Below are 26,019 nucleotides of genomic sequence, written 5' to 3'. Positions count from 1 at the left end.
CAGAAAAAACCGAGACAGAGGAAGGAGGACAGTGCCTCCTGAGAGAAAGCTGTCTATAAATGGAAAATTACACTGAGCAAACAAATCTTATTTGATGTGGACCCATTTTTGACTCTGTCTGGAAATCCAGGGCAGAAGGAAGTGGAGGGGACAGGGAGTGAGCAGGTGTGCCCCGGCAGAGGGTGCCGGGGGCCAGTGGGTACTGTGACCAGGAAGATGAGGAAGAGCTGGAGCCAGCTGCCAAGGCACCCACACCTCAGGCCAGACACCGGTCAGACCCAGACGTTCCCGGGCTGCCTCTGTGCCGTGACGCACGCCCGGAGCTGCAAATGTTGGCCAGGCTGCGGTGGGGAGTGGGGAGGTGGGGGCGGGGTGGGGCAGAAAACACAGGAGAAGCTTCAGGGGTGGATGATGAGCAGAGCTGAGTCTCCTGGGCTCTTCTGTTTCCTAAAATGGGTTGTTGTAGCATTGGATGGGATAACCTATCTGTAAGTGCTCAGGAGATGATACCTTAAAAAAACCCACCAGTACTCTCTTCGGAGCAACTCAGAGCCTCCATTAACCCTGGCTTTTAATTTTGGTTCCAGGCTTGTGAGGCATGAGGAAGTTTCTGACCGCACCCCCCCCCCCCCCACCAGTGCCTCATATTTCCCTTTAGAAAAGAATCGTGACCTTCCAATTTAAATGGCTCTGCTGCAAAAATTGTAACAATAATAAGTTTGGTGACACGTTTTTCTCTATGTGCCAAACACTGGCAAGAATCTTCCTGGAAGGTTATAGCCTCAATACTAAAACCTGGAGTCAGAACATTTGGGTTCGAATTCCACACTGTTCCCTTCCTGGATCTGTGGCCTTGACCAATGATTTATCTCCCCCTAAGCTTTAGTGTCTTCATCTGTAAGGGAAGGGGCAGGCGGTTGTTCCTAAGACCTATGTGACAAGTTTTAGGAAGGATGAGGTAAGGTAGGGCAGAAAGAGGCATTCAGCAGAGTGGGTGGTATTGAGCACTTAGAACATTCATGCTTATCATTATTACAAATTCTCTCAGCCTCCACTACCCAGAGCCCTGTAGACTGAGGCTAAGAGAAGGTAGTATGTCCACATGTTAGAATATGATTCAGCACTCAAGAGAAATGAGCTATCAGAGCACCTGGATGGCTCAGTCAGTTGAGCATCCGACTTTGGCTCAAGTCATGATGTCTTGGCTCATGAGTTTGAGCCCCACATTGGGCTTGCTGCTGTCAGCACAGAGCATGCTTGGATCCTCTGTCCCCCTCTCTCCCTGCCCCTCCCCCCTCTCTCAAAAATATACATTAAAATTAAAAAAAAAAAGGGCTATCAAGCCAGGGAAAGATGTGGAGAAACCTTCCATGCATGTTATGGAATGAAAGAAGCCAATCTATAAAGGCTACACATTATACGATTCCAACTCTACAACATTCTGGAAAAGGCAAAAGTAAAGACACAGCACAATGATCGGTGGTTTCCAGGAGGCTGGGGGGAAGGGAATGAATAGACAGAGCACAGAAGATTTTTAGGGGAGTGAAACGATTCCGTCTGATACTCCAGTGGCAGCAGATACCCACCTGTCATCATATATTTGCCCAAACCCACAGAATGCCCAGCACCGAGAGTGAGCCTGCTACAAACTATGGACTTCGGCAGAGTATGATGCGTCAGGGTAGATTTATCACTATAACAAATGTACCGCTCAGGTGGGAATGTTGCTAACAAGGGAGACTGTGCCATGTGGGGGGAGGGGCAAATAGAAACCCTCTGCACTTTCCTCTTAATTTTGCTGTGAACCTAACAACTGCTTTAAAAACATAAAGCCTATTAAAAAAAAAAAAAAAAAGTTAAGTGACACAGATCCTAAGAGGCAGAGCTGGGACTCAGACCTCTGTATGTGAACTCTAAGCCAGGGATCCTGAGCACTGCCCCCTGGCTGTGACGGTAGATTTGGGCTTGCGGGGGCTGAGGCACGTCACAGGAGAAAGGTGAACGGAGACACGGGGCACAGGAAGGAAAGGTAGTGGCCACCCTGGGTCATCGTCCTCTGTTCCTTGTCTGCAGACCAGAGCCTCCCCCCGGCCCCCTCCGACCAAACCCTTGCAGACTTTCCCTCTGCTCTGGTTCCTTCGCCCTCCAGCCACTGGCCCTATTGGAAAGGCGCTCCTGGGGAAGAGGGGTAGCTACTGCTGTGTTACCACTGCCCCTGTGTCGACATACACTCTACTCCTCCACGGGGATCATTTTGGGCCGTGTGCACGCTATGAGGGGGCATGTGCATGTTAAGGTGTATATTTACACTCAGAGTTTAAAATCTCTATGCTTCGGATCCAGCCCCCTACCTCAAACAACACGGGGACTCCCCAGTTTCCACTTTGATACATTTCTAGAACCGGCGTCTTACAGCTGATTGTATGCGTTAATCATATTTCCCCATGAGAAGAAGAGAGTGGCTGAGGACTACATATTGAAGATCTCCATCCATGTGACAGGAAAGCAGCATCTGGATACTATAAACCTCAGCTGTAGTTTCAAAAATGGGCTATGACCCAAACTATGAGATGTGTACGTACGGATTACGAAGGGGGATGAAACTTCTGCACTCACCACTACTGTCCTCATTCGGTGGCCGCCTAAAAAGTTTCAAATTCTAGGTTAAGCAGGTTATGTGCCTTAAATCATTTGATCTTCATAAAATTCTTCAGTCAGGTACTATTATATATTGCAGATGAGGAAACTAAAGCTCAGAGAGGTTGTGTGACTTCCCAAGGGCACACAGACACTAAGTGGTGGACTCCACGGCCTTTTTAAAAAAAAATTTTTAATGTTTATTTACTTAAAAACAATTTTTTTTAATGTTTATTTATTTTTGAGAGACAGAGAGAGACAGAGGGTGAGCAGGGAAGGGGCAGAGAGAGAGGGAGACACAGAATCCGAAGCAGGCTCCAGGCTCCGAGCTGTCAGCACAGAGCCCAATGCCGGGCTTGAACCCACGAACCATGAGATCATGACCTGAGCCGAAGTCGGATGCTTAACAAACTGAGCCACCCAGGCGCCCCAATGTTTATTTATTTTTGAGAGAGAGAGAAACAGAGTATGAGCAGGGGAGGGGCAGAGAGAGGGGGAGACACAGAATCTGAAGCAGGCTCCAGGCTCTGAGCTGTCAGCACAGAGCTCAATGTGAGGCTCGAACCCAAGAACTGTGAGATCATGACCTGAGCTGAAGTCAGATGCTTAACCAACTGAGCCACCCAGACACCCCTCCAGAGCCTATTTTTAACTGCCATGGTCACCTTTGCCGAACTTCTGAACTTCCTACATGTATTATCTTGATAAATCCCCATGGATTTCCCCTTCCCTGCCACTCCAAATATCATTTCCTAGCACAGTGCCTGGCACAAAGGAGCTGTCAATCAGTGTTATTCTCCATTCTTTTCCTTGCATACCTCTCTTCACCCCCATCCCCTCTCAGAGGAACGGTCTGTCTCTCTGAAACTTCCCAAACTGGAGAATGCCTGAGAATCTCCTGGGGAGAATTATTATAGTGTAGAACCAGTAGATCTGAGGCCGGGCCCAGGGATCTGCATTTATAACAAATGTCCCATGTAATTCTAATTTTGGCATCCCTTGGATCATACTCTGAGAAACACTAATCTGCAGGTTTTTAAGGAAAACGAATTTTTCTTATTTCAAACACCTGTTCAAAATACACATGGTAAAAACTTCAGAAAGTTCAAAAGAAACGACAGTAAAAAATACACCTCTTCATGTGCAAGCGTGTTCGCAGCAGCAGTGAAAAACTAGCATAAATGTCTGTCCCTACAGAATATATGCACCTACAGTGGAGGCCATTTGTAAGATCAGAGCTTACTTATAGAATTTACTCCTATAACATCTGTTGATGTATCTGCATGGGTGTGTCCAAGTGGATAGATCTCAGATATCCTGTTGAGTGAAGAAAAGCCAACTGCAGAAGTAGGCAGCACACTGTGGGCATTACACACACCCTAAGCTCATAATAGTAGCTGCCTCACAGGAAGAGAGAAATATTATGCAAAAAGGAAAGAGAGGGAACTTCACCTTTCTCTCTAATGTCTTATCTCATACACAGAAAATATCTGACATAAATTTGAGAAAATGTTAACATTTGTGAAGTCTGGCTAGAGTGGACACAGGTGTTTTCTCCCTAGTTTTACTTCTCATTTCTTATTTCTTAAATTGAAAAGAAAGCTGCCCCTGCCTTTCCATGCTCACCCAGCTTCTTTCGCCGAAGGCAGCCTATTATTTTCCCTGGCACCTGCCTAGGTCGGTCTCCGTGTTAACACGCACAGGAGTGTAGTCTACACTTCTTCATCTGATTGTCTCCTACGTGCTGCACGCCTGGCCTTATCAATTAAATTCTCTTTGGATCTGCAGTCGATTCGGTCCCTTTGCTTGCAGGTTTCTTCTTCTTGAAAAACATTCTCAGGTCTCTCATTCTCATTCAAGAAAAGCTTCTCTCCCTCCCTACTCCCTCGAGGCATGAATTTTCTTTTGGTGGGACCACAGTTGTTGCCGGGAGGGTGGTGTGGGCTCACTGCTTCCAGCTCCTCACACTGGTGCAAGCCTCTCCTCCCCTCTCGTGGCTCCCCCATCCACCCATCTCTGGAGACAGAACTCATGGTTATTTCTTGGACTATGTCCCCTGATGTTTCTGCACAGCTGATACATTGGGTTGCCCCTTTCTTGACCTTGTCCCTTGTCCTGACTTAATTTAGAAGCATTCCTCATCAGTCTCTTTCTTTTCACACTTCCACACCTCAGCTCCCCTCCTCTCGTGCCATCCTGGGGCTCTCCTGTGGCCCATCAACTCTGTCTTCTCTGGTCTCTTGTTCTTCTCTCCCCGGATGACCTCACCAAGCCCCTACACGCCAACCCTCAAAGAGCATTTTGGTGAAGACACCCACTTCCTCTTAAATTCTCATTCTGGGACTTCAGAAACACCTTCCCAATGGTCTTAGCGACAAGCCCACCTCAATGTCCTACAGATATAACAACTTCACCCAGCCAAATTCAAAGCACTTAATCCTCGGGAATTGTGTATTTCTGCTAGGTCAGTGCTTCTTATATTTAATATGCATACAAGTCACCTGGAGTATCTCATTAAACTGCAGATTCTGGTTCTCTAAGTCTGGGGTGGGGCCTGAGATGCTGCATCTTTAACAAGTAACGGTGTGAAGCCTGTGCTGCTGGTCCAAGGACCCCACCATGAATAGTAAGATACTAGCGAGATTTCCATTCTCAAGACCAAGGTCTCAACTCTGTCTTAAACTTAGAACTACCTGGGGATCATGCTAGGTATAACATGGTTAAAAAATATGCCTGCGGTTAAAAGATTCAAATTAATTAACTCTTCTTTTGCCTGGCCCCAGCCCAGACAAATGAATCAGAATTTCTGGGTGTGTGGCCCAGACCACCTGCATTCCATGAATAACTATTAAGTACCTTTGCAGGCTAGGATTGTGCTAAGGACTGAAGGGACAGTGCTAAGACAAAGCCCCCATGGAGCTTACATGTTCGTAGGAGTGGTGGTGATAAAACGGAAAAACAAACATCGGTATTAGAGAGCATTTCAGATAAGCGCTATAAAGGAAAAAGCTGGAGTTCTGAGTAGAGAAAAACTGAGAAGGGGCTGTTTGCTTTAGGAGGGTCAGCAGAGGAGGCCCTTGTGCCAAGGTGACATCTGAGCTGAGCTATGAACCGTGAGCAAGCTGACGCATAAAGGCGTAAGGAAAGAGAAGCATTTCAGGCTGAGGGAACAGTGTTCTGGGGGAGGAAACAGAAAATGCAAATCTGCTGTGGAAGATCCACTTGGTGAGCTCAAGGAAGAGAGGATAGCTGGTGGTGTAGGTGGGGCTCAAAGAACAAGGAGGGAGTGGTGGCAGGGGGTAAGTCCTGATCACGAGCCTGTGGGGCACTGTGTTTTGGAAGACGCTGGAGGGTTTTACCCAAGCAAGGTGGTAAAATCTCACGTAAGCAAGCTGCTTACGTAGCTGCTACGTAGGAAGCCAAGGGTTAAAACAGGAGGCAGGTGAGAAACGATGGCTTGGAACACAGTGGTAGTAACGGAGAAGATAGAAGAAGTCAGATGGAGGGTAGAGCTTGGAGCGAGAAATCACAGAGCTTGGGGAAGGAGATACAGAAAAGGCTTCTCTGTTCTTTGGCTGAGACACTGGGGATGTTTATTTAGATCTGAAATACTTGAAAAAGAAAGGCTGAGGGACGATGTAGGGGAAATTAACTCCTCTTTCTGGGTCATCCTAAGTTTAAGATAATTATTGGACATGCGAGTGGAGATACTGCCCAGGAAGTGAGATATGAGATCTGGCTACACTGTCTTTCTTGCCTTACTCCCTGCCCCCAAGAACCCATTATAGATGAGCCACCCCTAACTCAAAGGGTTCTCATTCCGCTTCTCACCTCATTTTCCTAACTCTGTTCCTTGCCCATGCTGTATGCTGTATCCTCTGTCCTGTGTGCCTTCAATCTTAGCCTTTTGAGACCTTAGTCCCGCATACATACCATCCCAAGTAACCACTGCTCCCTGATATCGCTGTCATCAGTAATCTGTGCCTCCTGGGAACTCCCATAAAACCTGATGCCTTATTTGTGACATCTGTCACGTTTCTCCCCCCATGAGTTACTTGTGTGTGTTTACCTCCCCTGCTGGGCGGTAAGTTCCTGGAAGGCAAGGCTTGCCTCCTATTCTTTACCATATCCTCCATGTTATCCAGAAATGTGCTCAGCACACAGAAGGCTACCCATTAAATGTGTCGAATAAAAGAATGATTAAGACATGTCCTGAGAGGATCACCTGAGGTTAATCTAGTCATCAGTGATCAAAGGTGACAGTTTTCTTAACCCTGGAGGAACTGATGATTGTGGAGTCTCTGCATCATTGGTCATAGAACCACCTGGTACAGTGCTAAAAGTCTTGACACATTATGCCATCATTTATCTCTAAATAGTAATGCATGCTTTAGGCCAAGAGTAGATCCTTTAAAAAAAAATCTGAATCTAATTTATGAACTCACTGAAGAGGCCTATTATTGGAAAAGCTGGTGGTATGTTCTTTTCCAAGGAAAAAAAAAAAAAAAAAAACTACCTTCATAATTATCACCAATGCTGCCCAAAGCCCAAGTTGGTAAAACTGGCCTGTAGTCCACTTTGCTTTTCGTGGGTGCGTGTCTATTATGCTAGGGCACTGGAAGCTGGTGTTGAGCCCGGATTAGTTTACAACCTCTTGCCCAATCTGTCCATGAGGCTTCGTTATAATCAGATTGATTTATTATAGTGCATTCTGCCTCATGGCATGCCAGGTCATGGATTCTGAACGGGGGAAGAGACAATGACGGCTCAGATATTGGGTAGTGGGCTCTCAGTATACAACCTGACAGACACCAAGAGAGTGAGGGAAAAACAAGACAGGAATGGAGTGTAGTGACCATGAAAGGGAGGCTGCGGTGTGGCCTGAGCTCAGAGGGTGCCAGAGGTAAGGGACCACTCCTGGAAGAAGGGCATGGAGGCTGAGTGAGATTAACAGAGAAAAAACCAGAAAGGATGGAGAAGTAATGGAGGCTGGTGGAGGGAAAGGGTAAAAGAACATTATTGGTACTGGCAGTGATCATCTACTGAGTGCAGATTATATGCCAGGCATTGTGATAAAAAACTTTATACAGATGGTCTGATTTACTTTTCCCATGACCTTGTAGTAGATACTAGGATCTAACCCATTTTATAGGTGAGGAACTTGAGGATCAGAGAGGTTAAATAACTTACTCAGGGTCACGGAGCTAGAGTAGATGAGCTGGGATTCGGACCCAGGTCTGGTGAATGCTGAAGCCTATGTTGGTAACCACCGCTTTATATCACCTGCTGATATGGATTCAGGGGCATTTCCTCCCACCAAGCCTGCTGTAGGCTGAGAAACACAGTGTCTCCCAACACCCCAAAGAGCAAAGTACTGAGTGGTGAGCTAAGTTGGAGGTGTAATTCAAAAGCCCTACTATGACTGAGCGGTCTGCCGGGGCTGAGGGTGCTGAGGGCAGAGATGCTCTCATCCATCATCAGGGAATACTCACTCCATTGTGTCGGGCCCCACCTAAATGTTTTCTTATTGTCTGCTCTTCACCATGAGTAATGCCACTTTCCATTTTAAGCTGGGAGCTTCAGGAGATGACCACGTTATAAGCCAGAGTTTAAAGCTAAGTGCTGCCTGGGGGATTACTCACCCACTTTAAGACGCGGCCAACTTCGCACCCTCCCACTCAAGATGCTGCTGGAATATGCTCTTCCTTGCCAAAGCCTAAAGGAAATCTGGCTTCCCCTAGAATGAGACTGGGAATGGTGCCAGGTTATCAGAAAGCTGGCAAGTTAACTGATTCTTCAAGTGGAACTACTGTAGTTATTCTGGTCCCCACCTATGTGGTATGGTTTTGGTGCTTGCTCATTCATGTGGCATTTGCTGAGGTCCTACTACGGACTAGGTACTCTGTTCCATGATAGAGATACTGCAGGGATCTAGATGGCTTTAGTCCTCGTCCTCAGGGAGCTAACAATCTGGGGAAGATGGGCAGACACTTATAATAATATGTCATAACCAGTAGGGTGTAAGAAATGCCATAGCATGAGAAGCTCAGAGAGTTTGGGGCACTAACAGCTGAAGGATTTATGCCAAAGTAGGAGCTGGCTAGGCTTCTTAATTGTAAGCAACCAAAATCGATTTTGACTGTGAATAAACAGGAAGAGAATTCAGAGAACGTGGAGTTGCCCAAAGAATCACTAGGAAGTCATGGTGGTCCAATATCACAGGAAGGGACAGGCCAGACCAAGACGCTGTGTGTGTGTGTGTGTGTGTGTGTGTGTGTGTGTGTGTGTGTGTGTGTGCGTGGTAATCCCCCAAATTGGGGATGTGGCTGTAGATACTGGGCAGTCAAAGGCATGACAAATGTCCAGGACAGCAGGTAGAAGTAGGGAAGGAGGAGAAGCCTGTCTCAGAATGATCTAAGATAGTCTGAGTCAGAGACACCAAAAGGAACAGTTTAAAGAGAGTGCTGGCTTATTAAGGGAAGCAGGCAATGGGGCCAGGCAGCCAGGCTCCCAGGGGCTTCCTTAGTGAGTGAAGTTTCCTGCTCAACCAGACGGTGAAGCTTCTGTGGGGAAACAAGCCCTGTGCCAGCAGGTAAGGAAGAACTACATTTTAAGCCCTCCCCTTTTCTGAGGGTTCCTGGGGCCATTCTGGAAGGCCCTGGTTCTCAAAGGATGCCTTGAAATAATAAAAACCAGCTAAATCAGAAAAATGTTCTCCATATAATAGTTGGAAAAGATGCCTGGGACAAGCCAAGGAGATAATGGTAATAGCCAACATTTACTGTTTGTGCTAACATGAGCTGACTTGCATTAATTCATTTAATCCTCAAAATAATCCTATTCGTTTATAGACAGAGGCACAAAGATGATACATGACTTGGCCAAGGTCCCATGGTTAGCAGACTGTGGAGCTGGGGTGCAAATGCAGATCTGCTTTCCTGTAACTAGAGTCTCCTAACAGGGGCCACAAAGACAGAAAGGTCAGATGCAGAAAAATGGTCATGTTTCTAGAAGGAGAAATTATTTTTTTTCTATGCTCAATATGTCATAAGGTATTGTAAGCCTAGTCCCTTAGCTACACCTGTCCCCTGGGTGCCATTTTGAATCTTAGGTTTAGCAATTGCTCCCTACTGAGAAATTTTCAAATTTTATCTCAAGGGAAAAAGGTCTGTTTTCCTAGAAGGTGCATCAAGTGAGGAACTTGCAGCAATAACTCAAGGTATGGACCCCTAGACTACAGCAAGAGGTATATGTAGCATTTTCAGTGGATTTCCAAAATAGAAATTTCTCCATTTATACAAATAATACATGCTACTTATAAAAAGTTAGGGAAATGTGGAAAATATAAAGAAGAAAAAAAATCATCTGTAACCTTACCAGTCAATGATGGCTGTTGTCACATTTGGGGGTGTGTGCACATATTTGTGTTGTGTTGTGTTGTGGTGTGTGTGTGTGTTTGTGTAATTTGTACTCTCACTTTCCAATGCATATATATGTAGTACTGTCTTTTAAAATCATTCTTCATCGCTGAAATAATTGTTATTGTCTTGATTTCATCATTTTTCTCAAGGAAGAATTGTATCACAGTATTCACTTTTGCAAATCTATTAAGTGAAAATCAGTTCACAGAGTAGAGCATGGTATGGAATGCAACTAATTTGTTCAAATAAGATAACAAGGGGTTTGCTGGGAGGCACTGGATACAGTGTATGTGAAAGTGCCTGTTTATTTTTTTTTAAGTTTATTTATTTTGAGAGAGAGAGAACATGAGCAGGGGAGGGACAGAGAGAGGGTGAGAGAAAGAATCCCAAGCAGGCTCTGCACTGTCAGCTTTGAGCCTGATGCAGGGCTCAAACCCCCGGACCAGTTTGAGCTTGACATGAGCTGAAATCAAGAGTTGGACGCTTAACCAACTGGGCCACCCAGGTACCCCAAAGTGCCTGGTTCTTTAAGGACGACTTGGTTTTTTATCATTTACTAATATTTCTAACTGGTAAACATTACCTGCAATAAGTCTAACATAATGATTAACCTGATCATTTATTATATAACCACTTAATTTATTAGCAGAGATTTATTTCACCATCTACCATATGGGTAACATTCAAAAATGAATGTTACGTAGGTAGAAATTAGAAGGTCCATTTCTAGGACTGAGCTCCAAGTAGAATCCTGGTTCTGATTCCACTTTCTCTAGCCTGCGGGGCCTCAACTCCTTCCACATCCACCAAAGGCAGTTCAGAACCCCACAGTCCAACATACACAGAAAGTTCCCTTTCTCAGACAGGAAAGAAGCTTGGCCTTTCCAGTCCTCTCTGAGCATCTCCTCTGGGAGCCCATACGCTCGAGCCAGCACACAGCCAGGTCTACCAGGTCGCTGCTCTTGTCAACTCTTGGCACCTGGTGCCATCCACCTCTTGTCCTTTTCCCAACTCATCAAGACAAAGTCCTACCAGGTCAGGAGTCCTGTGTGTTTCCTCTATGCAGCCCAGACATCTGTTTTGAGTTGAGAGTCAGTGGCCGGTCAAGCGCTTGCACGATGCAGCTGGATTTGCTGATGTAAACAAAGTAGCTTGCATGTGAGTTTCCTGACCCTGAAAACGTCCCACAGGACCATCCCCTCCGGCCTCCATCAGGATTTTAACCTTAGTCCGAGGGGACAAGGAAAATGAATTTGGGTTTAGTTAATAAGCTACAGCCAAGCGAGAAGCAAAGCACTGGTGTCCTCTGTTTCCTTCCCTATCTCCATGTAACCCTTTCCTTTCTGGGCCATTCTTCATCCTCAACTCAAGCGCTATCATTGCCAAGCAACCCAAAGAGCCAAGGGTTAGCGACTCCTCTGCTAACAGTGGGCGCTTTCCTTCACTCCTCCCGGCACACAGCTCCTTTCTATCCTCGCATGTCTGCTTTGGGATTCCATGCTTCATTAGATTACTTCCAAAAGCAAACAGTTAACACATAAATTTATGTCTTAAAGGCTAATAAACTCTGGCCCCACCATCTATTCTACTTTTTAGCTCCATGAAATTCATGCAGTCCTCTTTCCGTATTCCATTTGCAAACAAAAATGAAAACCAAAATAATAATTCAGATGGGAAGACCTCCTAACTCTGGGAGCTACTTAATTTCTTAATTTCTCAAGAGCTCAGTGCTTTCATCCACTAAAATGAGAATAACAGTATTTGTGTCGAAGTGCTGCTATATGAAATCATGGATAAAATCTAGGAAGCACTTGATAAGACAGCACATACAAATTAGGCTTTATAGTTATGTATTTCCTATTTTTTTAAATTTCCTAACATGCTATATTTTGATCATACTTGCTTTTACAATTCCCTTCTGTGGCATTTGGTACTGATTTTATATTTCCAATACGAAACTTCCCTTTGATATAAATTCCAGTTTGAACACTAATTCAACTTTAAAAATACTAATTAAGTGATAATTAAAGATACATTCTAGCTGCATATATCTAGGACAAAACATTCTGATCAGGACAAAACATTCTGTATATATGCAAAATAAACTCAAAGGAAGAAATGACCAAGGAAACAACAAACCCCAACCAACACTTAAATCAACCAACAAACCCAGGCAGCAGCAATCTTCGGGCACACACGGACATCTGTGGCACAGGGCTGGAGGGAGCGTAGAAAATGATTTTCAATGGTTTTTAATCACCAACAAGAACAAAACAGCCAAAATAGCCATTGAGTCCTCTCTGCCCTGCTTCTTTCTGTGCCCCCCACAACTTTCTTTTCTTATCCTGCCCCCTCCACTGGAAAGCCTCAAGGCATTCAATGTTCTCCACTAGAACCATCCAAGTGTGGGTCTCCCTCAAAAGTTCTATACTCCAGGGGCACCTGGATGGCTCATTTGGTTGAGTGTCCGATTTTGGCTCAGGTCGTAATCTCACAATTCATGGGTTCGAGTCCCATGTCAGGCTCTCTGCTGTCAGCACAGAGCTTGCTTCAGATCCTCTGTCCCCCTCTCTCTGCCCCACTTGCACGCACTCTGTCTGTCTCAAAAATAAACATTAGGGGGAAAAAAAAGAGTTTTATGCTCCAAATTACCATTCCTGTGACCCAAATCAAGACTTTTTAAAAATAGGTATGTTTTCAAAGTATTAGCCAGAAATCTTAGGTATTTGATTTAATAAATGTCAGCAGACATTCACTGAGCGTCCATAAGTGCGAGGCAAGCATGTATCCATGGGGGAAGGGAATGAATAAGATCTGATGCCTGTCCTCGTGAAGCTGAAAAGGCCTTAGGGAGGCCAACAACAGATGCAAATAGCTCTAAGTGGTGGGTAGAACATAGCGACCACCACAAACAGCTCTAGCCAGCAGGCTGCAGGAGGAAACGATGAAGTCGAGCTTGGGATGATCAGGGTAGGTTCAGGATAGAGGCAGCACTGGCCCTCAGAGAAGCATCTGTCCTTTGAAAAGATTATATTAAGTCCTGCGCACCCTCCTCTCCCCCCATTGGTGAATTGTTTTTGAGTCCTTTGCCTCTTCTGGACTAACACCTGGAAGAAAGTTTAGCATCTTGACTTTTCTTCCCTGAAATGTGCCAGCTCCTTGCTCACTGGGATCACTCAGTCTCCTCCCGCTGGTGAAATGGACGCGGATGCATGTGGCCCTGCACACATCCCTGACCCCACCCGCTGAACTCCTGCTCATCTTCAAAGGTCACAGCTCAAGGTCACCTCCTCAGAGACACCGGACCACTCTCCCCCTACCAGTGCACTTCCCCCTTCTGTTGATACTTGATTTCAACAGAGGAAAACAGGAATTGGCACTGCTTCAGATTTTCTTAGTCAGCTGGACGCTTTTTAAAACTGCAGTATCTCCCCCTACAGGAATAAAAAAAGACAACGAAAGCGAGGACTTTCTGTTGCCTCCTTGTCCTTAGTGCCTGATTTATAAATATTTGTTGACTGAATTAATGAATAATAACAGATCAATTTAACTCTTCTCTTCCCTGGTTTTTTCATCTCTCTTGATCTGTTAGTTATAGTAGGGAGAGATCAGCGGTTTTAGAAAATATGTAGGATTAATGTCGTATGGATGTAACCAATCAAAAATACTCTTACTTGGGGGTGCCTGGCTGGCTCGGTCGCTAGAGTGTACAAATTTTGATCTCAGGGTTATGAGTTCAAGCCCCACATTGGGTGTTCAGATTACTTAAAAATAAGATCTTAAAAAAAAAATACCCATACTTGGGTTCAGTATGGCAAGTGGCTAATTAGCATAGTTTCTCGGGCTTTGGTTCATGAGGGGTTTCTAAGCACAGTGCGTGTCTTTTAAGCAAAAGCAATATGCTGCACAGCACAGATCATCATTCCCCTCTCTTCCTCATTTTTTTCAGCAAATATTTATTAAGCACATATTATGTACCAGCACTACGCAAGGCACTACAGATAAAAAACTGAGCACCAGAGACAAGGGCTCTGCCCTAAGGGGGCAAAGTCGAGAGGGAGAAACAGTTCAGTAAACAGCAACGGGGGAAAAACAAGAGGAGGATAAGGGACACCCCCCACCCCACAGGGCTGGGTCTGGACCTGGGGCTGGTGGTAAAGGAAGGCTTATCTGAGTAATATTCAAAGTGAAGGCTGAAGGAGAAGTAGGAACATATTGGGGGTGGTAGGCAATGTTGGCAAAGAGAGCTCCAGGCTAAGGGAAAAGTGGTTGAAAGGCCCGAGGGTGAGAGAGAGCTGGGCACATATGCAAAATGGAAGTTCACTCTTGTTTGAGGCCACCGGAAGGTCCGATGCCAGGGAATGTGGGCCTTCTTATTCAACACCAAGACCAAGAGAGCATGGAAGTAGTGTGGGTCACTGGTTGTGCCTCAGGAAATTACTGGAATTTAAGCTCTATGGGGTAAAGACACTGCCAGCTTTGTTCATCACTTGAGAATGGGGCCAGGAACACAGCAGTTTCTTAATAACCATTTGCTGAGTAAATGAATGAGTGCCCTTGAATGACCTCAGCCATCTTCTATGGTGTCACCAAGCCCCAAGGTGTCATAAGACCAGGAAGCATCTTGAGAGCTGGCTGGTCCACTCCCTCCCCTCCAGGCTGTCTGATCTGCCCTTAAAACTCTCAGAGATGACAGGATCTTGTATATTTCATAAAGTATAGTAGCATGACTCGGAAATGCAGTTCTTGAGGTCATACACAGGCAAGTGAGAGACAGATGATCTGTCCAGTCATTTGGTGAGTCACAGCAGGATGGACAGGAGCAGGGAGAATAGTCCTTAATGCCCAGACCGGCAGGTCAGGCAGCGAGGGCACTCTGGCTCCCCCGCATTATTTGTCATCTTGTTAAGATGCCATGGTGCCTCACTTCCAAATTGGCTACTGAAGATCAATGAGCCCCACAGTCACAAAGCAGCACCATCTCATGGGGAGAGATACATTTCCTGGTATATCTGGCAGTGAGGAATTTAAAATCCAAGTTTATCTCACCTCTCAGTGCCATGAACTGACTGAATGCTGCTGTCTCTCTCAGAGAAAGCTACGGTGCTTGTGATCTAAGATAACCTGGCTGGGAAGCCATGAAGAATGGACACCACATGTTGGCTTATGCCCACGTCTGTCACCCTATCTGAGGTCCCGCTGCCTCTTACTTGGGCTACCTCACCTATTCCCTGCTTCTGCCTCTACTCCCATACTTCTCCACTAAGTAGCCAAGTGGCATTAAAAAAAAAAAAAAAAAAAGCTAATCTGATTATGTCATAGCCCAGCCTGCATCGTGCAGTTTTCCACAGTCCTTGAGATAAAAAGCTCCAGAGCTCCGCATGGGCTGACCCTGCCAAGTGCCCCAGCCACAGCCGTCTCTCCTCATCCACAACCGACTCTTTTCTCCCCAAGTGAAACATGCTCTTTCTGGACTCAGGACCTTTGCACATGCTCTTCCTGCTACCTTCTTTTCCCTACTCACTAGGAATATAAATTCCACTTCCAGAAAGTCTTCCTGTCTCTTAGGCTCCTTAGGTCCCTATCATCTAACTCCCATGGTATCCTGGACTTCACTGCAACACTCACTTCACTGGGAGTCCCTTTTATGGTGGGTTTCCTCGCTAGAATGTGAGCTTGAGGAGGTCCTCATTGCATCTGCCTTGTTTCCCACTATATTCCTCATGTCTGGCACACAGTGGAACTCATCAAGTGAATAAATGAGTGCCCTGATCTGTGGACTGTTGGAACAACTTTACCCATTAAAATAAGAGGCAGAGAGAAACGGAAACATAACAGAACCTCATTACAGTCCTAAACCAGATAACCTTGCTCACCCTGGAGGCCCGATTTCATCTTATTATGGACTTGTGTGCTGTGATTAAGCCCAAGTTTATTCTTCAGAACTGCTTTCTGGTTTGGTTTGGAGAACTAAGGGCCTTGCCACCACGTGCCCGTGATCAGCCCGTGATCAGACACCCAGAGTTTTGCGACAACCCGAGTCAAGTCGGGGTGCGCTGGTGTGCCTACCGGAGGCCTGTGCCTCTTGCTGCAGAGACAGGCAGCCCACCTGCCCCAGTGTCACACAGCAGAACAAGGCTACAGGGACCTGGAGCCTTCATTCATTTTGCCTTACCCTCTGTTTTATTTTCTCCCTAACCCCCCCCCCCCCCACAAGCAAGGACAAACAATAATTCGGTAAAGGAAATATGAGTAATGGAAAGAAAGAGGAAAAAATAAACATATCAAAATGGGCAATGTCCCTCAGGCCACTGCTTTTAAAGAAAACAAGGAGAGTAGATTTGGAGATATTTCAGTGACTTTGCTAAAAAGGAGAAAAATAATCAAGCTGGCCTCTCCCTTCTAGGCTGAATTCCTTATCTCTCTCTTAGAAAAAAACTTTTTTCATGTTTATTTATTTTTGAGAGAGGGGGAGGGGGGGAGAGAGAGAGAGAGAGAGAGAGAGAGAGAGGGAAAACATGTGCCTGAGAGGGGGAGGGGCAGAGAGAGAGGAAGACACAGGAACTGAAGTTTGCTCCTTCCTAATGCAGAGAGCACGATGTGGGGCTCGTACCCATCAACCGTGAGATCATGACCTGAGTCGAAGTCAGACGTTTAACCGACTGAGCCACCCAGGCACCCCCTTATGTCTCTCTTGATGTAGCAAGAAAGGATTTCCCAGACCAGGGGTTCTCACTCTGGTCTGCATCAGATTCTCCTGGGGAGACGTGTTGAGCTTACAGGCGCCAGCCCCAACTCAGGCCCAGTGAGTACAAACCCCTGGAGGAGGGGCACTCCCATGATCCCCACGCAGGGGGGACCCACTCAGGAACAAAGCTCAGGAGGCAAAGGCAGAGTTATGCCCTATGCCTGCTGACATAAGGTATAGCTTAAGTAAAAAACTCACATGTGCTCCTGAGGTCCCCAGAGTCAGGGACTAAAAAGCTTGTTCAAAGTAAAACACCACAAACTATAGTTAGGATCTGCAGAATGACAAAGATTTCTGATTTCACCTTCTGGCAGAAGGCGGGTGGGGCACATATTCTATTCATGGTATTCATTTAAGCTGCTGAGCTGACCCCACAGGCAAGGACTTGAACTAGGTCCAACAGAAAGGTGATGCCAGCATTCAAACATGATGATGACAGTAACTCACATTCATGGACACCTTAGTACCTGCTAGGTGTTTTACACGCATTATCTCATTAATCCTCCAGACCACCCTATGAGGTATTATTATTATCTCCATTCAAGGGATGAGAAAACTCAAAGCCCAGGGGAGTGGGTGACTTACCTGCCTAAAGCCACCCAGCAAATAAGTGCAGACCCACATCAGGGCCCAGGTCTCCCTGACTGCAGTCTCTGGTCTTAATGTTACAGTGTAAGTTTCCTTTAAGATGCCCAGCCCTTGTCTTCCCGGTGCTTCCAATGAATGGAAACGGTCTAAGAAAATCAGAAGTGTTAGTGCAAAATATACAGCCTTAAGAAACAATGAGCAATCAACCTGTGGATCCCTGGTGAGTCTTCTCCAGTTTTGGTTATTAACCGGACAGAAGCTTTGTTATCTGGATTTCAGGAGTCCTGAAAGGAAAGCAAAGTCCTCTTACCAGGGCAACCATCTCCCTCTGCGGAAGGGTGGAGTGAGCGTGCTTTTGAGAAAGCCAAGTAGCCTTCATGGCGCGTCCCCCACGGCTCACAAAAGAAGAGGCAAGCAGGAAGCTCCACAGCCCAAACCCGGGACGGAGGCTGGGTCTTCTGTGAAGACCCAAAATATCAAAGACATTAATAACACCGTTCATGGAGAGCTTGTCACACGCTAGATACTGTGCACATTTCACTTCACGTGCTCCTATCGAATTTGATCTTTACAACGCTATGAGCAGGTACTGTTCACGCGAGGAAACAGATTCAGAGAGCATTAGCAACTCGCCTGTAGTCACACATCTATAAAGGGATGAGTCAGAGATCATATCCATTGGTCTGAATCACAGCGAGCTCTTAACTAGTATCCTGGCTGTCTCTTCTTTTAAACATGAGGACAGACACCATTTGGCGTGCTTACGTGAGCAAGAGTTCTCAGTTGTCTGCCATTTGTATTTGGCTGTGCCAAGCCTCACCTCTGCCTGGGAGACAAACCGGGTTCTTATTTCAGTAAATGTTTACTGACTGCCTTCAATACACTGTGCTCCGTGCCAGGCCCCACATTTAATAAGTGGGAGACGAGGTCGCCCTTGCAAGAACTTACTGTGAATTTACAAATCTACAGTGGATAAAGGGACGGACATAAAGCATGTACAGGTGATTTCACCAGAGGTCTGGGAGTTGCTGGATTAAATGGAGTCATTGATGCCTGGGGATTTGTAGAGGAGGTGAGCTTTGGACAGAGGTCAGGACTGGTTTGTTGGAGCTGAGAGTAAGGGTGGTGCAGCAAGGGAGTAAAGTGGCCCAAGTGTCAGTCAGAAGACAGCTCCAGTGCTGCCTCGGGGCATTCTGTTCCCCCTTAGTCTAGGCCCACTGGACTCTGGCAAGTGCCCAAGCCCACACTGGAAAAGCAATCCTGGGGCTGAGTCACGTGTCCAGAAATGCCTGCAGTGAAATCCTATGAAGGATAATGTGCATCCTCAGAGCAACTTTAGGCAAAGGCAACAAGGCTCCCATTTTATGAGGTGACTTTGAAACCAAAGTCAGCAGGTCTGAAACTTTCAAATCAATTTCTCCTCTGCTTCAAAGATCACACATCTAAATCAGAAAGGATGTACATGTAAGTCAAGGGGTGAAAACGGAACTTAAGCCTGTAGCAGGTAGAAACTTTCTGAATATTTTGAGTACAAACCTTAACAAAATGCATGTGCTTTCCCCAGTAATTCCACTTCCACAAATCCTCCCCAGGGAAGTAACAGCGACTTTGTTTATAATGGTGACAAACGAGAGAGGATTAGAGTTTTCATGTCTACATAACGGAATCCTATAATCCTATGTAGCCATTACAAATGGAGGTGTAGGGGCGCCGGGGTGGCTCAGTTAAGCGTCCGACTTTGGCTCAGGTCACGATCTCACAGTTCGTGGGTTCGAGCCCTGCATCGGGCTCTGTGCTGACAGCTCAGAGCCCAGAGCCTGTTTCAGATTCTGTGTCTCCCTCTCTGCCCCTCCCCCACTTGCACTCTGCCTCTGTCTCAAAAATAAATATTTAAAAATTTAGAAAAAAAATGGAGATGTAGATTTACGTTTATTGATGAGGAAAAAAATCCTAATGTATTTAGTACAGCCTGGTTATAAATAAGCAGATTATAAAACAACCTATGTATACAAATTTTACAAAGAGGAATCATGTGATTCTTCAAACCACGCCTGAATCAATTTAATAGAATTGAAATCATATGGAATAAGTTATCTGATCACAATGTAATTCACTTAGATATCAATAACCATAACATATCTAGGAAAACTGCAAATATTTTTTTAATTTATTTATTTGGAGAGACAGAGAGAAAGAGAGAGCACGAGCACAAGCAGGGCAGGGGCAGACAGAAGGAGAGAGAGAGAGAATCCCAAGCAGGCTCTGCGGTGTCAGTGCACGGAGCCTGATGCAGGACTCGAACTCATGAACTGTGAGATCATGCCCTGAGCTGAAATCAAGAGATGCTTAACCCACTGAGCCACCCAGGTGCCCTGGAAAACTGCAAATATTTTCAATTAAACAACACACTTTGAAATAACCCACCAAAAAAAAAAAAAATCAAAGGAGAAATTATAGAGTAGTTTAAACTTAACAATATATAAAGTACTGGTAATGGAAATTTGGGAAGGCAATGAAAACAATTATTAGAGGGAAACTTTCACCTTTAACTGCTCATATTAAAAAAAATTTTTGAAGGTCTAAGTAATATTAATGACCCAAGATTCTGCATGAAAATAAATAAATAAAAGGGCAAGGTAAACTAAAAGTAAGCAGAAATAAGAAAAATTAGAAATAAAGTTAGCAACAAAATACAAATCAGGCAAACAACGCAGAAACCTAACAAAGCAGAAAGCTGTCTTTTTGTTTCAGAAAATCTCAAATATTCCTATATATAAGCTGCTTTGTAAAAGGTTTATAACTCTATGAATTGACATGTTCACAGAAGTTCTCTTCACCTGATAGGATCAGGAACAATCTTAAAAAATTTTTATTGATGTTTATCTGTATTATCTTTTTTTCTCTCCCTCTTTTATATTTGAGAGCTTCTAAGGGGACTGACATCCTCTGCTTATTTGCTGAATTGCTAGAACAGTAAAGTAACACACCCTATTAACCCTTTGTTTCCCAAAGTAGAGGCATGTGCCCCTGTTGATACAGAAGTTCTGAGTGATATGAAGATATCTTTCCATAACACTGCAGACAGAAAGGGAACCCTCTTTGAAGTTTCCTTCAGTCATTTTGATTGTAGTCAAGGAGACAGCTTTGGTTTCTTGCAATTAGGTTTTCAATTGCTTTTCTCTCTTTGTAAGCCAAAGAGGTGGGTGGGCAGGAGACAGCATCTGAGCAGAAGTCAACCACAGCCGGCCTTGCACTGTATTTATCTTGAGGACTGCCTTCTGTGTATGGGATGCTTCTGCAGTTACACCGGAGGGATAAAGCTTCCTTTAAATAAGGAAATTAAAATTTAAGGAAAACCACATGTCAGTAATTTAAATCAAATTCAAAAATAAGGGATATGGTAAGGGGATAACGATCAAAATGCTGAGGCTAGCACACCTGTACTGAAGTCCAAGGAAAGTGGTGCTAACCTCTGTGAGGGTGAAAGGCCTTCAGGATATCAGTGTGCACTGGGATATACCCATAGTTCCCCCAGGCCTCGACTTCAATCTTGTCATTTTAATATAAAAACAACAGCACGGACATAACAAATGAGCAATTTGCTCAGGTAATGACCCAGGCAGTAGGGAGACGATTTCAGAACAGGATTCCAAGTCCAGATAAATCCTGCTGGGAGGATGACTGACGTGGGAGGTTTCTAAGAGCAGATAACATTTCTTTGCAATGTTTGCCCAGAGGAAAGAGGCCCTTCCACAGGAAGAAGGTCAATTCCGGTCTATTTTTATAAAAGCATTTCAAGTGGTTAACGGACTTACTTCCTGTGGTTCCCAGGAATCCTGCAGCAGGTTCCCAGGAGGATGTTGGTGATAGGTAGCAGAGACCTGATGAGTGGCAATCAATAATTATCTCTATATTTGCTTCACTTTTTCCAATAAAAATAATCTAGGTGAAAAACACTTGCTCTAGAAGAGCAAAGTTCATGACAACAAAGAGCAGAATGGGACATGAAAGTCCCTTCGCATGCAGCAGAGTCCTCAGGTCAACATTTTAGAAACTGAAGATTGGTTTATTCACTCATTCCCTTTTATTCAACAAATAATCGAGCAACTGCTCTGTGCCAGGCACTGTTGAGGGGCTGTGGAAAAGATGGTGAATAAGCATGGCTTCTGCCTTCCAGGAGCTTTCTGTCTACTGGTGGGAAAAGGCATCAGACAGGCCAGCAATGCCTGGGTAGATATATATTTAATTACAAATGGTGGGAAGCATTGGGAAGAAAAGAAGAGGACGTACAAAAGAGAATAATGGAGGCTGGGGGGAACAGAACTTAGATGGGGAGGTCAGGGAAGACTCTTGAGGAGGTGGCTTTGGCTGCCATCTGAAGAGTTAGCAGGAGCCAGCCAGGAGAAAGGGCCAGAAAGCAAACAATCTGCATGAAGGCAGGCAGGTAGAAGGGACCACCCTGGACTCAAGGATCCAAGGGCAGACAGGACTGGAGGACTGGCTAGAGCATAGTGGGCAAAGGGAAGGAGTGCTGGGAGGTCAGGCCAGACCATACAGGGTCTCGCAGGCCACGGGAAGGATTCAGATTTTACTTGGAAATGAAAAGCTATGGAAGGTTGCAAGCAGGGGGTGAGGTAGGTTTTCAAGGATCCTTCTGACTCTATGTATAAAGATGATGGCGGGGGGGCATGCTGAGGACAAAAGAGGAGACTATTTCAGAAGTTGCGACAGTGGACTGCACTGGGCGTTGACAGTAGGTACTAAGTACATAAATTTGACAGCCTTTAACTTCAACATAAGAGTTGAGAAAGTTGACCAACACACAAGCCTGGGACTAAGGCGAGGCAAGGAGGTACTTGCTTTGGGCACAAAGCAAGTTTACTCAGAAACCAAGATAAATAATATTTTAGTGCAATATTTTTTTTTAAGTTTGTTTGTTTAAGTCATCTCTACATCCAATATAGGTCTCAAACTCATGACCCCGAGATCAAGAGTCGCACGCTCCTCTAAGCCAGTCACCCATTTAGTGCAGCATTTTTTTAGAAAATCAAATTTAGGGCAAAACAGTCCTTGATGAACAAAAAATCAAATTTCTTTTAAAAAGACAGGATCCACAACGGTGCTGTGCCAAGCCACAGAAGGAGCCTGGGGCAAAAGGAAAAACCTTGTAATACTGATCCTGGTGGTATTTAAAATTTTGATATTTTGTTCACATCCTCACTGTTATTCTGGCTCACTGACCTTCCCCACCTGTAAACCAGGGGGCTACCATGTAATCCTCGGCTCGTAAAATAAATACTATGCAAAGAAAATGGAGGACATAAATCATCACAAGCCCCCTGGTGGTCCAGATGCTATTCTTTGTCCTGATTCTGGAGACTCCGAGACAGAAAGTACATAATAGTTGCTCCATCAATACTTCTGATACTGTTAATGGCTAACATTTATCAGGCTCTTAATATGTCAGGTACTTTGCCAGAAGCCGGTAAATACAATTATCTCATTTTATCCTCACACCAATCCTGTGAGGCAGGTATAGTATCATCCCTCCCCTACCATGATTGGTATATATTTGATTAGCATTTAGTAAATACAGGAAGAAACAAAGATGTATAGATGGAAGGGAAAATGAGAGAAAAGGAAGGGACAGGCTTTATTCTATTCCTTATGAGTCCTATATGGATCACAGTGATCCCAGCTTCCTGGGCAAACACTATTTTCTGACAAACACAAAACACCACACTTAAACAGACCTGCACAAAAAGGGAACTACACTTAAATATCACCTTTCTCCATAGGGATTATTTTTGATAAGTTAGGTTTTTTAAACCAAACAGCTTTTCTAAGAAAATATTTCTTTCTTTTTTTTTTATTAAAAAAAAACATTTTTTTTAACGTGTATTTATTTTTGAGACAGAGAGAGACAGAGCATGAACAGGGGAGGAGCAGAGAGAGAGGGAGACACAGAATCTGAAACAGGCTCCAGGCTCCGAGCCGTCAGCACAGAGCCCGGCGCAGGGCTTGAACTCACGGGCCGCGAGATCATGACCTGAGCGGAAGCCGGACGCTTAACCGACCAAGCCACCCAGGCGCCCCTCTTTTTTTTTTTTTTTTTTAATGTTTATTTATTTTTGACAGAGAGACAGAGCATGAGCGGAGGAGGGGCAGAGAGAGACACACACACAGAATCTGAAGCAGGCTCCAGGCTCTGAGCTGTCAGCACAGAGCCTGACGCAGAGCCCGAACTCACAGACCCTGAGATCGTGACCTGAGCGGAAGTCAGAAGCTCAGCCGACTGAGCCACCCAGGCGCCCCAACTAAGAAAACATTTCTTGACTTCATCCATTCCCAAATATTCACTGAGCAAAATTATAACATACCAGGCACAGATCTAGGAACTAACATATGTGAGCAAAACAAACCTGATTACGGGTCCTCATTAGATTCATAGTCCACCGTGTGTGTGTGTGTGTGTGTGTGTTTGGGAAGGGGGTCGGCATGAGACAGTCAATAACTAGTAAGCGAACACATACATAAAGTCATAAATTATCGTAAGTGTTATACAGGACTCATACACAGAGGAATGCAGGGAGCTACCCTAGACAGGGTGGGCCAGACACATTTAGGCACACGGAGGCAGAAACCCTGCTTCACATGATACTTACGTTGCTGAAAATGCAGTGTTAAGAAGTTTTGCAAATCAAATCAACCAAACACCCACTATAGAGTGTGAAACTTTACAACCTAATGACTTACTCCTATGGAGGACAGTTTTGGAAACACAATACCACTGACTTATTTCCTATACAAACACATCTCTGAGAAAGGTATTCTCACCACTGAGGGGTCAAGAATACAATATTGGCGGGCCACATGGGCGGCTCAGTCGGTTAAGCATCTGATATCAGCTCAGGTTATGACCTTGTGGTTTGTGAGTTCAAACCCCTGATCGGGCTGGCTGCTGTCAGCACAGAACCTGCTTCAGATCCTCTGTCCCCCTCTTTCTGCCCCTGCCCCCCTGTCAAAAATAAACATTAAAAAAAAAAGAACACAACATTGGGGAATGTTGGAAAATGTTCTGCCTCCTGTCTGCCCCACACCCATCTAAATGTCTAGATTTATGGAAATTCCAGAGGAGCCCCTTGAACCTGACAACACCAAGGAGGAACCAAGGAATGCAGGACCTTTGAAAGCCAGCAGAAATTATGTGCAAAAAGATGGCAGCCAAGAGAAGTAAGGAGAAGTCCATCTGACATTTCTTCTTACCTCCTGTTGCCTAATCTACTCTCAAAGGCCAATAGTGTAGAAATTCTTCATTTTTCAAACAACCCCACCCAAAAGAGTAGCACTTTGATCTCTAAAGCATGAGAGAGGAGCAGTGGATAGTGCGGGGTATAAATGGCTTGGAAACGTTATGTAGAAAAAAGAAATAAACAAGAAGAGAAGCCATGAGGAGTTGCAGGGATGAAAGCAAACCATGCTTTGAACCACCTGCCAAAATGAAAGCAGACTCCCGTGAGAGGCCATGTTTGACAGACGAGCACACTGTCGAGCTTCCCGGTACCTACCTATGAGTGGGACGCACAGTGTGCACCTTCCTGGAGATGCTAGATACCGGGCGCAGATTTATCTCTGAGTTTACCTTCTTGGATACGAGATTCCAACACACTTCCAAGCTCTTTCATCCCTTATCAGACACCAGTCCTTGCCCAGAGTCTTTGCTCGTATTCTCTGGCTCCATCTCCTTCCCATAAAACCCACCTGGCTCCTGCCAACAGCTGGGGTGTGTGCAGGCCTGTGTGGAGAATGCCAATGACACGGTCATAGGACCATGAGAGCATTGGGCATGCTGAAACAGGGCAAACTGGGGAGACGGGAGAATGGTCCCTTTTGGACTTTTTGTGTGGGTTCAAAGAGAGTTGGCAAGTGGAAGGAACCTCTAAAAATAGCCAAAGTCCTTAAAAAGAAATAATGCAAAAGAAAACAAGGTTTATACTGTCCTAATGTAGGCTCTGCAAAAACTAAGCCCTGGAAGGCTGGCGCTGGGGTAGCTTATTATTTGCTTCCTGTTCTTTGGCTGAGACACCCACTGGGTCCCTTTGCAAATCCTGGGCCCTGCTCCCCACCCCCTGCCTCCTGCATGGTGCTGGAAGGCTCCGCAGGAATGCAGCTCTCTTGGGGCACAGCTGGGGCCTCCGAGGCCCACTTTCAAGATCCAGAATAGACTGTGACATGTGAAACGAGCTCCGTGGGGTTTTACATTCCTCCTTCGTATCCAAGCACCTTCAACACAAAACCTCACGCCGGGATTGCTAATCATTCTTCCAGAAACGCCTGGATATCATCTGTCTGGCAGAAATGTGAGTTTTGTCTTTTTTTACTTTTCAGTGTTTTCAGTGAACATGGGGCCCTTGAAATGAGGCTGCCCAACAGAGGCGTGACATAATAAAGTGATGTCTTGGGACTCAGGGTTTTGCTCTTGGCTAAGCCACAGATTTGCTTTGATATGCTGTTTAGCCTCTCTGTGTCACACTTCTCTTGGCTAGAGAAAAAGACAAAGTGTTCACTATCTCATGTAATAGGAGGAATAAAAAATACAAAATGATTATAAAATACCTCTTATAT

The 26,019-nt window shown here is 45.1% G+C and overlaps 1 protein-coding gene across 8 annotated transcripts in view; it reads left to right on the top strand.

Moving 5' to 3' along the window:
- The window catches only part of FGF1 (fibroblast growth factor 1), a 103,313-nt gene that overhangs the window by 41,698 nt on the left and 35,596 nt on the right, over positions 1–26,019 (top strand). The window contains exon 1 of one of the 8 annotated variants that reach the window (XM_015063357.3): positions 23,905–25,754. The exons of the other annotated variants lie outside the window; for them this stretch is intronic. The gene's annotated coding sequence lies outside the window, so the exon portion shown is untranslated. Of the gene's footprint in view, positions 1–23,904; positions 25,755–26,019 lie in introns of those variants that run through there. 8 annotated transcript variants of the gene reach the window in all.

Source organism: Acinonyx jubatus, chromosome A1 (genome assembly GCF_027475565.1).
Source record: "Acinonyx jubatus isolate Ajub_Pintada_27869175 chromosome A1, VMU_Ajub_asm_v1.0, whole genome shotgun sequence".
NCBI classification, from domain to species: Eukaryota; Metazoa; Chordata; class Mammalia; order Carnivora; family Felidae; genus Acinonyx; species Acinonyx jubatus.
Note: the sequence above shows the minus strand (reverse complement) of the source record. Positions and strands in the feature narration are given on the sequence as shown.